We start from the raw sequence: 12,445 nt of genomic DNA on the forward strand, positions 1-12,445 counted from the left end.
CATTTCTGCATTTCATGTCTCTCAGTCGATTTCTCGTGGAGTTATGGAAAAAAAACCCTGCTGTTGCTTAAGTTTTGCACACCAGTGTATTTTGAATTAATAAAGGGTTATTTTCAGCCTTCTTCTGCGTTATTAGATATTAACGCCTGTGCGAGAAGTCGCCAGGTTCATTGTAGGATCTAATTTAGTTAATGTGGAACAAGAGAGAACGACCCTACAAACTTCGGATATTCTTCTAGACTCTTCCATCCAATATCCTTTTATTGTGTTACCTACACATATGAAGTGTTTAAGAATGCGCTCATTAACCCTCTCACTGCGTACTTTTTTTAATCAAAGGTTCAAAAATTGCGTATTTTTTATTACATATTTCAAATCTACATATATTTTATAGTTAAAATATACAAAATTTTTGTAGAGGAGTTTTTTTTTTTTTTTTTTTTTTTTTTTTTTTCAATATAGAATTAGATCATAGAAAAAGATTGTCAGAATACTGAACTTGAAGAATAATAATATAAAAGGAAAATTTTAAAAATTAATATTGGTTAAATTATGATTTATTTTATAACAAAACAAAGGCAAACATATATACTAATGAAAATATTTGCATAATGTAATATTTTGCATATCAATTTTGCCCCACTATTGAACGTTTTCAATACACATAATTTATTTCACAACTGAATTTTCAGATTCATCACTATCTGCAGAGGAATCCGAGAAATTCTCATCAGTTTCGCTATAAATATCTTCAATATACTTGAAATCAGTCAGAACTACTATCAGTGACGGAAATATCGTTAGGAGTATAGGTTATATCACTCGTGAAACGCTTCCTGCGAGACATCTTTGAGCTCTAGAAAGCGCGCACAAAATGCTACATTACGTATTCTTGAATATTTGGCAGAAATGTGGGCAACTAACGCCAGCTGTTAGCCCGCATCTAAATAAGCAATTAAACATCACAGAAAAGCCGAAAGGAAACCTTGAACGGGGAAAGAGCGGGTTGCACAGTTAAATAGACGGCAAAAATTCATCTCCGCGGAAAACGCGGGTTGCGCAAATTTTGCTACTTCTATGTTGCCCGTGGAAATCGTGGGATGCGCAGCGAGAGGGTTAAAGCTTTCCCCATTGTGAAGGAAAGAGTTAAGCTCTAGTCAGAGCTGTTAAGCAAATTTTAGATTAAAGTTGAGGAACTGACTGTTTTTATTTTCGACAAAATTCAGATTTTTAATTTGTTTTACGGCAAGAGACCTGACGAAGAAAATTATACAAATTATCTTGCCTACGTTGCTGCCTCAGATACCAGATTTCTTCGAACTGAGATATCCGACGACAGTTGAGAATCTATTTGAACTTGCTATAAATTCCAAAGTAGCCGCGTGGCGGAGAGGACACGCATGGCAGAATATGGCAAGAGGTCAAGTGGGCAAAATTTTAGGCCTGCACCTCAGCGAAGGTGGCAATTTGGCCAGAATAAGCATTGTAATAGTACGAAAAAAAGATTCAACCACGAGTGTCGGCTGCCAAATGGAAGGGCAGAAAACAAAACTGGGGGGAAGTAATACAAAACATTTAAATTAGGCAGGGGGACTGAAGATAAGAGGGTACATTTAACCCGGACAAAAGGAAATCCCTCTAAAATTCAGTTAAATACGGTAACTTAAAATTTTTCTACTGCTAGTTGTGCAGGTTTCGCTAAATAACGTCCAATCCCAGTGACACTGACTGACACTGGAGCTTAATGCAGTTTTCTTTCAGAAACTTGCTATTAATTCACAAATAGTACTTTAAAAGATATAGATTTTTCGATGTAGTGAGAATGAAAGCTATTTTCGCCCAAGGCAAACAGTGCACAGAGGTAAAATAGCATTATACGTTCATGTTAAAAATGAATACCAAAATATCATGTTTCTTGTCGTGAATAATCTTCAAGCATCCTTAATTTTAGATATGGATTTGGGGCGAAATTTTATTTTCACAAATCTATTTTACAGCTGGATATGAAGAAACTGGAAGACAGACGGACCATCTGTAGAATGATCTGAACCATTTAGGTTCGGGAGAAAAAAGAAAAATTGCAGAATTTGGTAAGTAAATTTTCTACCTTATTTGATGAGCGACCAACTCACACTCAGATAGTATTGACATAGTATTACACCATAGTATTGACTCGGCCATAGTATTGACATCGACAACGCGGTCTTTATAAAATCAAAGTCCTAACGCTACGATAAAATGAAGGAACAAATAGCAGAAGATCATATTCACGATATGCTAAAAAATAAAACTATAGCCCCAATAAGTAGTCCTTAACGTTAGCCCGATGGTATTGTGTAGGAATAAAAATAGCTTCCTACCGATTGACCTTTAAAGCGTGGCGTTTCGCAGTTGATTACCGAAAGCTAAACAGGGTCATTAAGTATCCTGTCTGTACCCTTCCCATAATTGAAGTGCTATTTGTAAGATTAAATAGATGAAGTTCATGACCACTTTAAATCGAACATCTGGATATTTCCAAATTGGCGTACAGCCAGAATACGTTTCAAAAACCGTATGTATTACAAAGCATGTACTACAATACCATTCTGAGAATGCTTTCGAATTTCTCAGAATGCTGTTCGAGAACACGCGACTTTTCAACAGGCGATAAACATTATTTTGTGACCTGTTCTTGGGAAAAGTATATTTACTTATATAGATGATATAATAATGACTAATGAAACAAGTGACGAATGCATGAAAGACTTTGACAAAGTATTTGACTGATCATCAAACATACTCCTGGGAAAGAAAATATGATGACCGATGCATTATCAAGAATAAAATTATATGATGATGAAAAAGAGAATACAATAAAATATGCTATGCTTACTGTAAAAGTCCTTGATTCGCGTGAAATATTTAAATATCTTTATTCTTATCTAAAAGATCCTGTTCATTTTGAGCACCAGAGCAGTACAGCCATCAGGAAAAGAGCTTCGAATTAAGAAATTGTAGGGATTTATATTTCTTTTAACTAACAAGTTAAAATTTAATTTTAAACACTTTCTTATAAGCCTTCATTCTCCTAATCGTCAGTGCCAGAATATTTAAATTTGATAGCGCGCGTGAAGGAATGCAAATTTCTGCTTTGAAGAAAGTATTTAAAAGCCGAGTTTCAGTAGGAGAAAAGAGAGAGTTAGGCTATTTACTGATATACTACTGAATACATTTAGTGATATACTACAAGGCACGTTCAGTTGCAAATACATTATACAGTGTATTGTACCATAGCACAGTACAAATGTACTGCCATACACATGGAGCATTCTAACTTTCTATAACCTTCGTACAATTATAAATGGGCTATCCATCATATCCATTTACAGTATTCCCTTATTGAACTGCTTATGCTAAAATTGCTTGTCTATGTTAAGAGTATTTATCTGCACACCAGTCAATAATGTTTTTAAGCCTTGTGGTTGCATATTTAGTATATTAGAGGCTCTTGTACCACATGGACTTATTATTATCACTTGGCTGCCTGAGTCTCTGATTCCTAAGTAAATTCCAGCTAAATGCAAAGTGGTCCGGGCTGCCTTCTTCGCCACATTCCCAAGATGCATTATCTCTAATCTTAAAGCGGTAGAGATAAGAGGGAAAAGGGCCGTGGCCTCTCAAAAAGTGAGTTGTATGATAAGGTGGAATATGTCTGTCCAGGGAGACCCTAGGTATGTGCTTGTATACTTTTCGTCCTGTGGTGCTTCTATTCCACTCGTCTTGCCATTTAGTCATAAGTTGAGACATTGTTTGTTGCTTGAGAAAGAGACCGGTTTGAGAGCCGGTAATTCTGGGAGTGTAGTAGAGCATGCCGCTTTGTCAATATGGCCAGCCATTTCATTGCCATATATGCTAACATGTGTGGAGATCCAATGCAGATGAGCCCTATTGTCTGAATGGAGTACTTGTAGCAGCAGATGTCTAATATCATTCACTAATGAACTGCGTGAATCAGTCACTGCTATTGCAGTTAAACTTGAAGCTGAATCCGTATAGATGTGATTACATGCCGGAGGCGCTTCCGACAGATAAATTATGGCTGCTGTGATCGCTACCAACTCTGCCTGGAAAGCTGAATTAAAAGTTAAAAGCTGAGTAGTCCTTTGCCACTGGTAACTCTATTGTTTTCGGTATAGCAGAGATGACTGCTTGTTCCCTCTAGGGATTTAGAACCGTCTGTGTATATTCCATCTGTGTATGTGTATATTCCATCTTGAAGTCATTTGGTTTCATAAGTGAGATATGTAGGTTATTTGCCTCTAGATGGCAGGGATCTTCTGGGCTATGATTTTCATAATCTGAATTGACGTATTCTTGTCCCCATAGATTAACTGGGATTCCACGTCGGGAAACCTTCACTATCGTAGCTTCTCGCTCTGTGTCTAAGTCAAGAGGAGGCGTTCCCGCTATTACTTGTAATGCCGCCGTCGGAGATGTGCGATATGCCATGCAGACCATAAGGAGTTGCTGTCGCTGGATAGAATTAAGCATACGTCTCATGTGTGATGTGACTTGTGTACCAGTCGTGTACCAGATCTTAAATAGCTTGCCTGAGATTCCCCACCGTAGCGACGTAGTCATTTTTATGCTATTAGTCGACGCAGTAATTCGTTGTTTCATTCCCCACCGTAGTGAGGTAGTCATTTTTATGCTATTAGTCGACGCAGTAGTTCGCTGTTTCATGTGTTTTAGATGCGGTAACCATGAGAGCTTAGAATCGATGATCACCCCTAGTTATTTTAACTCTTTTACACATTTAATAAAAGCCCCTTCACGTCTAAGGCACGGGTTCCTTCGTAGTGGGCTTTTCCATCTAATGATCAAGGTCTTTGTTTTACTTGCAGAAATTTGAAGCTTGTGCTACTTTGCCCATTCTGCAAAGATGTTAATGCTCTCTTGGGTCCTCCGTTCCAAGTCACTTCGTTCTGATACAATGAGGAGAAAGTCATCCGCATATGCCAGTAAGTAAACTCCTTCTTTGCCATCATAGAGTTGGAATACGGAATTGGCAACAGGATTCCATAATGTTGGGCTTGGACACTATCCCTGTGGGCAGACTCTCTTAAGGGGTTTCATAGTCATTCCTCCACCTAAGGTGACCTGTACATATCTATCCTCCAAGTAACTTCTTGTAAGATCCATTAAGGTGCTTGGACAGTCAGTTAGTTCGAGGCTGTGGATAATGTCAGGCCACCAGAGAGAATCAAAAGCACCTTTAACATCTAGTGCAACTATTGCCGTGTGTGGATCTTCTCTTCTGTTAGATGATATGATTCTTAACAAGTGCTGTAATACGTGTTCTGTGGAAAAACCCGCTTTGAAGCCATATTGTTGAATACGGATGTCCTGGATCCTGTTGAGGTGAAACTGAAGGCGGGCCGAGATGATCCCTTCTAAAAGTTTACCAAATGATGGAATAAGACAAACTGGTCGATATGAGAATAGGAACACTGGATCCTTTCCTTATTTTAGGAACAAAGCTACTTCTGCTACCTTTGTATCTCGGTGAAAGCGATGAATTCTCCAGCAAGCTATGAACGCAAAAACTACTGATCAGACTCACGAATTCTGACTGGTTATCCCATCTAGTTTAAGGTTAAGCATCTTACAAGAATTACGTGATTCGCCGATTTCCGGCTACCTTGAATATGGGAAACAGTACAACTAGTTCGCTAGACGGTATATTTTCCGCATTTGCAAAAGTTTGTAATTATTGTTCGTATGTCAGGTCGTGTCATACTTGCCAGCTAAATAACGATGTTAATTATAGCCCGGCTGGGCATCTAAGTAGTACGACGGATACTTTTTCAAATGAATTAGTCCGAATAGACTTAAGTCCATACTACGTTCAATAAAAATAGATATTTTCTGCTTATCGTAGATCATTTTCATATGTGGGTAGAAATAGTCCCCCTAAGAAGAGCCTCAGCTAAAATCGGTTCAGATTCTTTCTTAAATAAATGCGCTTCAAAATACAAAGCTCCCTTAAAAGTAATCTCCGATAATGGGAAAAGTTTATTAGTTAAATATTTGAGGAAATGTGCGCAGAACTTATCATACGACTTTTAAAAATGGTGCTTTATCGGTGGCAGTCAAACATAACGGAGCTCGCAAACAAGAATATAGCTAAAATTATATGTTGCTATGTGAAATAACTATCATAAGCGCTGGGATATCTGTGTCAATAAGTTACCATTTGCCTTAAACATGACGCGAAAGAGAAGACTCCTGCAGAATTATTTCGAGGAAGAAAATTAATAACCCCGCTGGATAAATCCTTTTTTGTTCAAAAGAGAGTACAAGAATTTAAAATGTGTAATATACAGAAAATTATAAATGAAACTATAAGAAATTCAGATATGGCAAAGGGAAAGCAAAAGATATACTACGGCAGGGGAAAGGCGAAACGTTAATTATAAGGTAAGAGATAAAGTTCTCAAAATATTCATTATCATGGGTTAGATAGAGTGGGAACATTTTGTTCACGATTTCAAGTATCATAAGTGATTGAAAAAACTCGAGAGACGGTAATTTACATAAAAGATAGAAATGGAGAAGAGACAGTAGCTAACATTGTCAAGCCATATTTTGATAGAAGTGAGGTGCAAATATTTAAAGACTTTTTACAGCAATTGCACAAGAAAAAATAGAGCCAGCGAGAAACAATAGCAGAGCACCACTGACATCGGAAATCCACATTTCCTAAAAAAAGAATCCAAAGAGAATATGAAAGGAACCAGGTCTAGAAGGAAAACGATGTCAAGGAAGCAGCCAAAAGGAAAAGGATCCAGGAGTTCATGTGAACGTCCTTAAGGACAACCGACGCACGCTCAAGAGTGTGGGGAAAATTCAAAGCTCCTTTTCCTAAGCGCATCGAAGGGCCCGCGCCGAAGGTTCTACGATAGAAACGGCCAGCGGAGGAAATTTCAACATCGCAAAGGAGGCTGCGAAAGTTCCAGTGATCCGGTTTGCCTGAGGTACTGCCAAAAAGACCAGCACAAGACCAATGAAGCGAACAACTAAACCAGAGAATCTTTAAGGATAGAGAAAATTTAGAAAATTCTAGGAAAGACCCCCAGAAGAGAAAATTTCAACCAGACGATGAAATACAGGCTCGGAGACGAGTGGCGAATAAGTGATCAATCTACCCCTCCTGGGAGGATTTTATGAGAAAGCGTATGGAAGATTTCCGAAAAACAAAAAGATAAATGAAAATTTATTTTTCCTTAGCAGATTCAGTTTTTATATTAAGTCGAAAAGTGCAACAGTTGATATCTTATTTTGAATTTTGCCTCAAGTGAGGTCATTTTCAGTTGTTGCTAAGTAGCAAGAAGATTTGATTTTTAAATATGCATTTATTAGCATAGATTTTAAGTAAATCTAGAAATAGGAATTCTGTTTCAGTCTAAGAGACTGACTTGAGGAAAATTGGAGAAAATGTAAAATAACTATAAGCAACTTTGAACCTTGGTGTAGTTCAAGCAGAATTTTCTGAACATAATGTAATGTAAATATTTAATGTAGCTTGTCTAATGTTTTTGTTTTGTAAACATTAAAAGTGCTGCTTAAAGTAATTAAATGTTTGCATAGTTGTAAGAATAAAAATCTTATAGTGTGAATGAAATGTTTCATTGGAAGCTAGCAAAATAAGAGAAAATTAAATTAAAAGTAAAAACTAGCTGTGTGCATGAAGAATCCCTTTCTTTCCAGATGACTGGAAAGAGATCAGCAGCTGAATTATTGCAAATTGGAAAAAAAATTTCAAGATGCAGCTCTTTGTCATATAGATGTAAGATCTGAGAAAGCGCAAGTTCTATGTTGTTATAAGGAGTTGGATCATCGTTAGTTAAAATTTAAGTTAACAAGGTCGTAAAGGACCTTCATTGCGAGTACTTAAATTCTGGCAGAGAAAGTTTTAAGTTATTTTTATCTAACCAGTTATTTTATGTTAAATAACTTTTCTGTCGTTCTTCCTTTCCGTTTTCCTGCAAGAATGCAAATTTTTAGTTCGAACGTATTCAAATGAGCTAGAAAGAGGTAGTATTTAAAGGAAGGTTTTAGATGGTTTAATCAGAGCATGTTTCGCCTGCTGAAGGCCATGTTACTAGTTGATTCTCTTCGATACCAGTCTGTCTGCGGTGTTGCATTCGTCTTGCCATTTCTTAGTTTAAATTTGAATTCATTACCTTTAGTTATGCCATAAATACTGGCTTGTCCTGTAAGCAAAAGAAATGCCTTTTGTTAAATTACTGGGTTTAGAACCAGGGCCTTTAACACCCTTTTTACAGTCTTTATTCGAGTACTGGACACACCGATAAGTCACTTGGGTTCAGCTTGAGTTTCGAATTAGTTTATGCTTTCAAAGAATGCGAGACTCTACAATTTCTTTCAGGGATTTTGCTACTTTCGATAAATTCATTAGAAGAGCTTTCCCAGCCATATATTTTGCTGACCGTCTCGTTTGGCTGCTTCCTTTTAAGTTTGTTTTTGTACGTTTTCTCATAATATCCCATCCAGTAGTGTATCCGATCAAAAGCAAAATATTTTCTGGATAATTCCAAATAAGTTAACAGCTTCCGGACACGATGAGGCAGAATGCACATCGACAAGATTCAAGTAGTGAGCCAAACATGGCACAAATTCGGCCAGCTCATTCATTTCCGTAATCCTGGTTTGTGCTATTTTATAATTACCGGCCGTATTAGACCCGTTATCGTAAGATTGACCAGACATTGTTCAATATTCAAGCCATTAAGTGTAAATTTTTCCACAATCCGTTGGGAAATGCATTCTTCCGTCTTTTCACCAGCTTCAAAAAAATCAGTGAAGCTTTCGATTAAAGCCGCCCAGACGGTATAGTGGTTAGAGGAGCATGGTTGCGATACCGAAGGGCCTGGGTTTGAATTCCGGTGAAGGCATGGATGTAAAATTGTCTGTGTTCTTCAAAGGATGTAACAGTGGCCGCCTGTTAGGTGCCTCTACAATAAAATGGCCACCAGTTCTGGCCTTAGGAGTGGCCAATGCCGCAATGCCTCTACAGACAAGTGCCCATCATTGGGGGGGGGGAGCTTTCCATTATTTCACAAACATCACCCCATTTTTTAACGTATCGAATCAACTGGCTCATTTGTTTTGTATGCGACACAACTGGAGTGCAGTCGAACATTATTGTGTGGCATTTGACTTCTTTAATATTGTTTGTTTTCGCCATTATATCAATAATTTCATTTTGAATCGTCTTTGATACATAAGATTCACGTCCCCTTTTTAGGTGCTCTAACTGGTACTTTAGAAATGAATCATGTTTGCCAAAAAGACAGTAAATTAAAAACATTTCCTTGATTAGGCCGAGGACACTTTATGAACGAGCTGCTAGGAGATTCATCAGAGCCACGGAAAGAAAGACAGTTTGTTGAAAGATGCAATATAGCATCCATGACTATGTGTAGGATCTCTCGCCATCTTTCCGTCTGTGTATGAATTAGTCATCGCTCAATGTCATGATCAATGACTTGGCACGATTTCTTTTGTTGTACTTAAATATTCCACTTAATCATGCAATCTCTGTGAATTTCAGATGTTTCGTGCTCAGTTAATCGTTTTGAAGCTCTTTTCCAATTAATGAATCCTGCAGTGCATAATGCTGGTATAGCGGCATGTTTCAGGTAAATCTTGCTTGTGTATAAGAATTTGCATTTTTCATTTCAGAATATATAAGCGAGACTCTTTTAATCTTTTCATTATGTTACAATGTCTTATACCACATAGATGTCAAATATCTGCCATCACATTTAGTGGACCTATGGTTTACGTTTTCCGCCTAATAACACAGCTTGACTGCTTAAGAAAGACCGTTGTTGATCGATCATTTTTTCTGTGACTGCTCAACTGCCTGGGTACGACTAATAAAAAATTTTCAAGTCTTTGTCTTTCTGTTGCCCCCACCACCACCACCTAAATGAGGAGATTATTTATATCCTGGCTTGTAGACTGTTCTTTTGAGGTCGATGAAGAAGGTTGTTCTCTCCAAATGCTTACTTGTAGATTGTTTGGTAATGATAGATAAAGCTTCTTCACCTTGGTCATGCAAATTGGAAGAAATATTTATATCTTGTAGAATCTCAGCATCGCTGGAAGTTTCGGCAGGGCCTGATGTCTCACCTGTTCGGTAAAGTCATTTTTTTCATCTTGGCTGCAATTTGTTTTCGCTGTTCGGCTTTATCTTTGGCTCTTTTTCTATATTCCGCTTCCAAGAGTTTTATCTAAATGAACTCACGATTTCTTTTGCCCTACATAAAATGCATTACTAATTGCCTTAAAATAAGAATAACTAAAAAATGACGTATATTACCCTCAACAGTCCTAGGTTCGCGTTCAAGGACAAGCGTGCTTGCTGTATGGTTGCGTGTCACTAAATATAGTGCGGACTACTAAAAGTAGACATGTTTTTAAAAGCGGAAAGAAAAAAGAGAAAGAGAACAAAATAAACTTCAAAAGTAAAAAAACATAAAAACAGCTTTAAAAAGATCCACTCTGTTACTCACTGTATATATAAATATTTTATATCTAGATCTACGTACTTTTAATGTCGTTTAAATGTTTCTCCCCAAAATTAAATCATATAAAGTAATGAATTTACATGATTTACTTTTTCATCCACATATTTTTTCGCAGATTTAACTATAGCATGTAGTTTATGAAATACAAAAAGTTTTATTTCAATTTTTAGATATTTTGTTTCAATTACCGTTGGCAACATTCCAACTTGCACTGGCCACGTCAGTGTTGCACATGTCCTATCTGAGTTGAGTTCACACTGCTAGCCGGCATTTGCGACAATTTTGTATTGTACACTGCGAAATAATAATAATAATAATAATAAAATCTGAAAGGCTTCAGATTTTAATTTCAGATAATTATCAGATTTCAGATTATTACGTCCAAAGGGGCGTTTTTTTAAACGTTTTGTGTGTTAACTTTATTTATTAAATATCATGTTCTTTGCACTTAAACCATAAAATTCAGTTCAATATCAAAGTCGCAAAATAATTTTAAAATGAGCATATCTTTGGAATTTCAGATACATAGTTCCTCGCGCTGGAGATAAAAAGGTTCCCCCCCCCTTCTCCGTAGAGTGTTGCCATTGCTCGCTTTTAAATCGTTGAGTTTGTTACTCAAAAGTTTTACAAAATATGAAATCGATAATAAAACAAATTCCAAATTTCAAATTTGGTTTTCCACATGCCCATATTCGTAGGAGGATTACGTCATTCAAATGTTGATTTTTCCGATAATAATCCTATGTGCTATATCTGACTTCGAATCTAAAATTTTCTGAAGAACACAAAAACCTTGTCTAAAACTTAAAGGTTTATTTAACTGGAACTTCAACACTGATGAAAACTTAACATCATAAACGAAAATTTAACATCTTGGGCGGAAAAACTTCAAAGTGCTTTAAAGTAACAGCTATGCCGGCACGGTGAAGAACACTTTCCTTTAAAAGACAGAATCCATCTAGCCCTTTCGGCGTATATCTCCATTCGCTGAATTCAGACATCCGCTCCTACGTGTTTTGGACTTAAACGGCCAGGCTGGAACTGGAATAGGACTGGATCAGGACCGGAACAGGACTGGAACAAGACGGGAACCGGAATAGGGCGGGAACCGGAATCTCTCATCCCCTGGCTTCTCCCCGGGCAGGTCTATTCTGACTCAAACTAAAAGGAACTGCGGTGCCACTAAGGAAAGCACCTCCTTTTATTGCCGGCGGTTGCCGTTACTACAGGCGACTATGCAAATATTTAACACAAAATTCGATGGCTCTATGTACCGTTGTTTTATCACAATGCGAGAAATACATACATTTATGCAGATTTTTCATTATTTAATTTCTTCAAATATAATGCAAGACTCTAAAATTTGGTGGCAACAGTTTGAAAAGTGAAACGGACATTTATAGTGATTCAACACAAAATCGCAAAACGAAAACAGTAGTCCTTCAGGGACAAAGCCCCTTTGTACTAAAAAGGGGGAGAGACAGTTCTCTATCTCCCGTTCTACTGGGGCGATTGATGAAATTCAACTTGCGCTTATGTTTCGAAGGCGCAACTTAGGATACGTATTATATTTATATATAGCATTGTTCTAACATAGGTATTTTGACACAAAATCGTGCTTTTTATGAAATGACATGGCAGTTTTTTTCCATATTTCAATTCTACGACTCAGATTATGCCAAACTGCCAAGTTTTGTAAAAATCGCATGAGTAATTAAAAAAAATAATAGCTCCTCAACGTTAATTGAATTTGATATATATTTATTAATATCTCTTTTTTTTTATTAAACTTACTTGATTCTTTCTTCCAGAATTCGAAATTTAAGCTTAATCCAAATATAATA

General features: G+C 37.0%; 1 long non-coding RNA gene across 1 annotated transcript in view; it reads left to right on the forward strand.

The window, feature by feature from the left end:
- Positions 1-7,651, forward strand: part of LOC146992974 (uncharacterized) — a 44,846-nt gene extending 37,195 nt beyond the window's left edge. Inside the window, exons 2-3 of the long non-coding RNA XR_015038906.1 lie at positions 1,998-2,090; positions 4,887-7,651. This is a non-coding gene — a long non-coding RNA (uncharacterized LOC146992974). The remainder of the gene's footprint in view (positions 1-1,997; positions 2,091-4,886) is intronic.
- The last annotated feature ends 4,794 nt before the right edge of the window (positions 7,652-12,445 follow it).

The sequence above is a fragment of the Stegodyphus dumicola genome, chromosome X2 (genome assembly GCF_044657685.1).
Source record: "Stegodyphus dumicola isolate Sdum_Otavi_A_Nest chromosome X2, ASM4465768v1".
NCBI lineage: Eukaryota > Metazoa > Arthropoda > Arachnida > Araneae > Eresidae > Stegodyphus > Stegodyphus dumicola.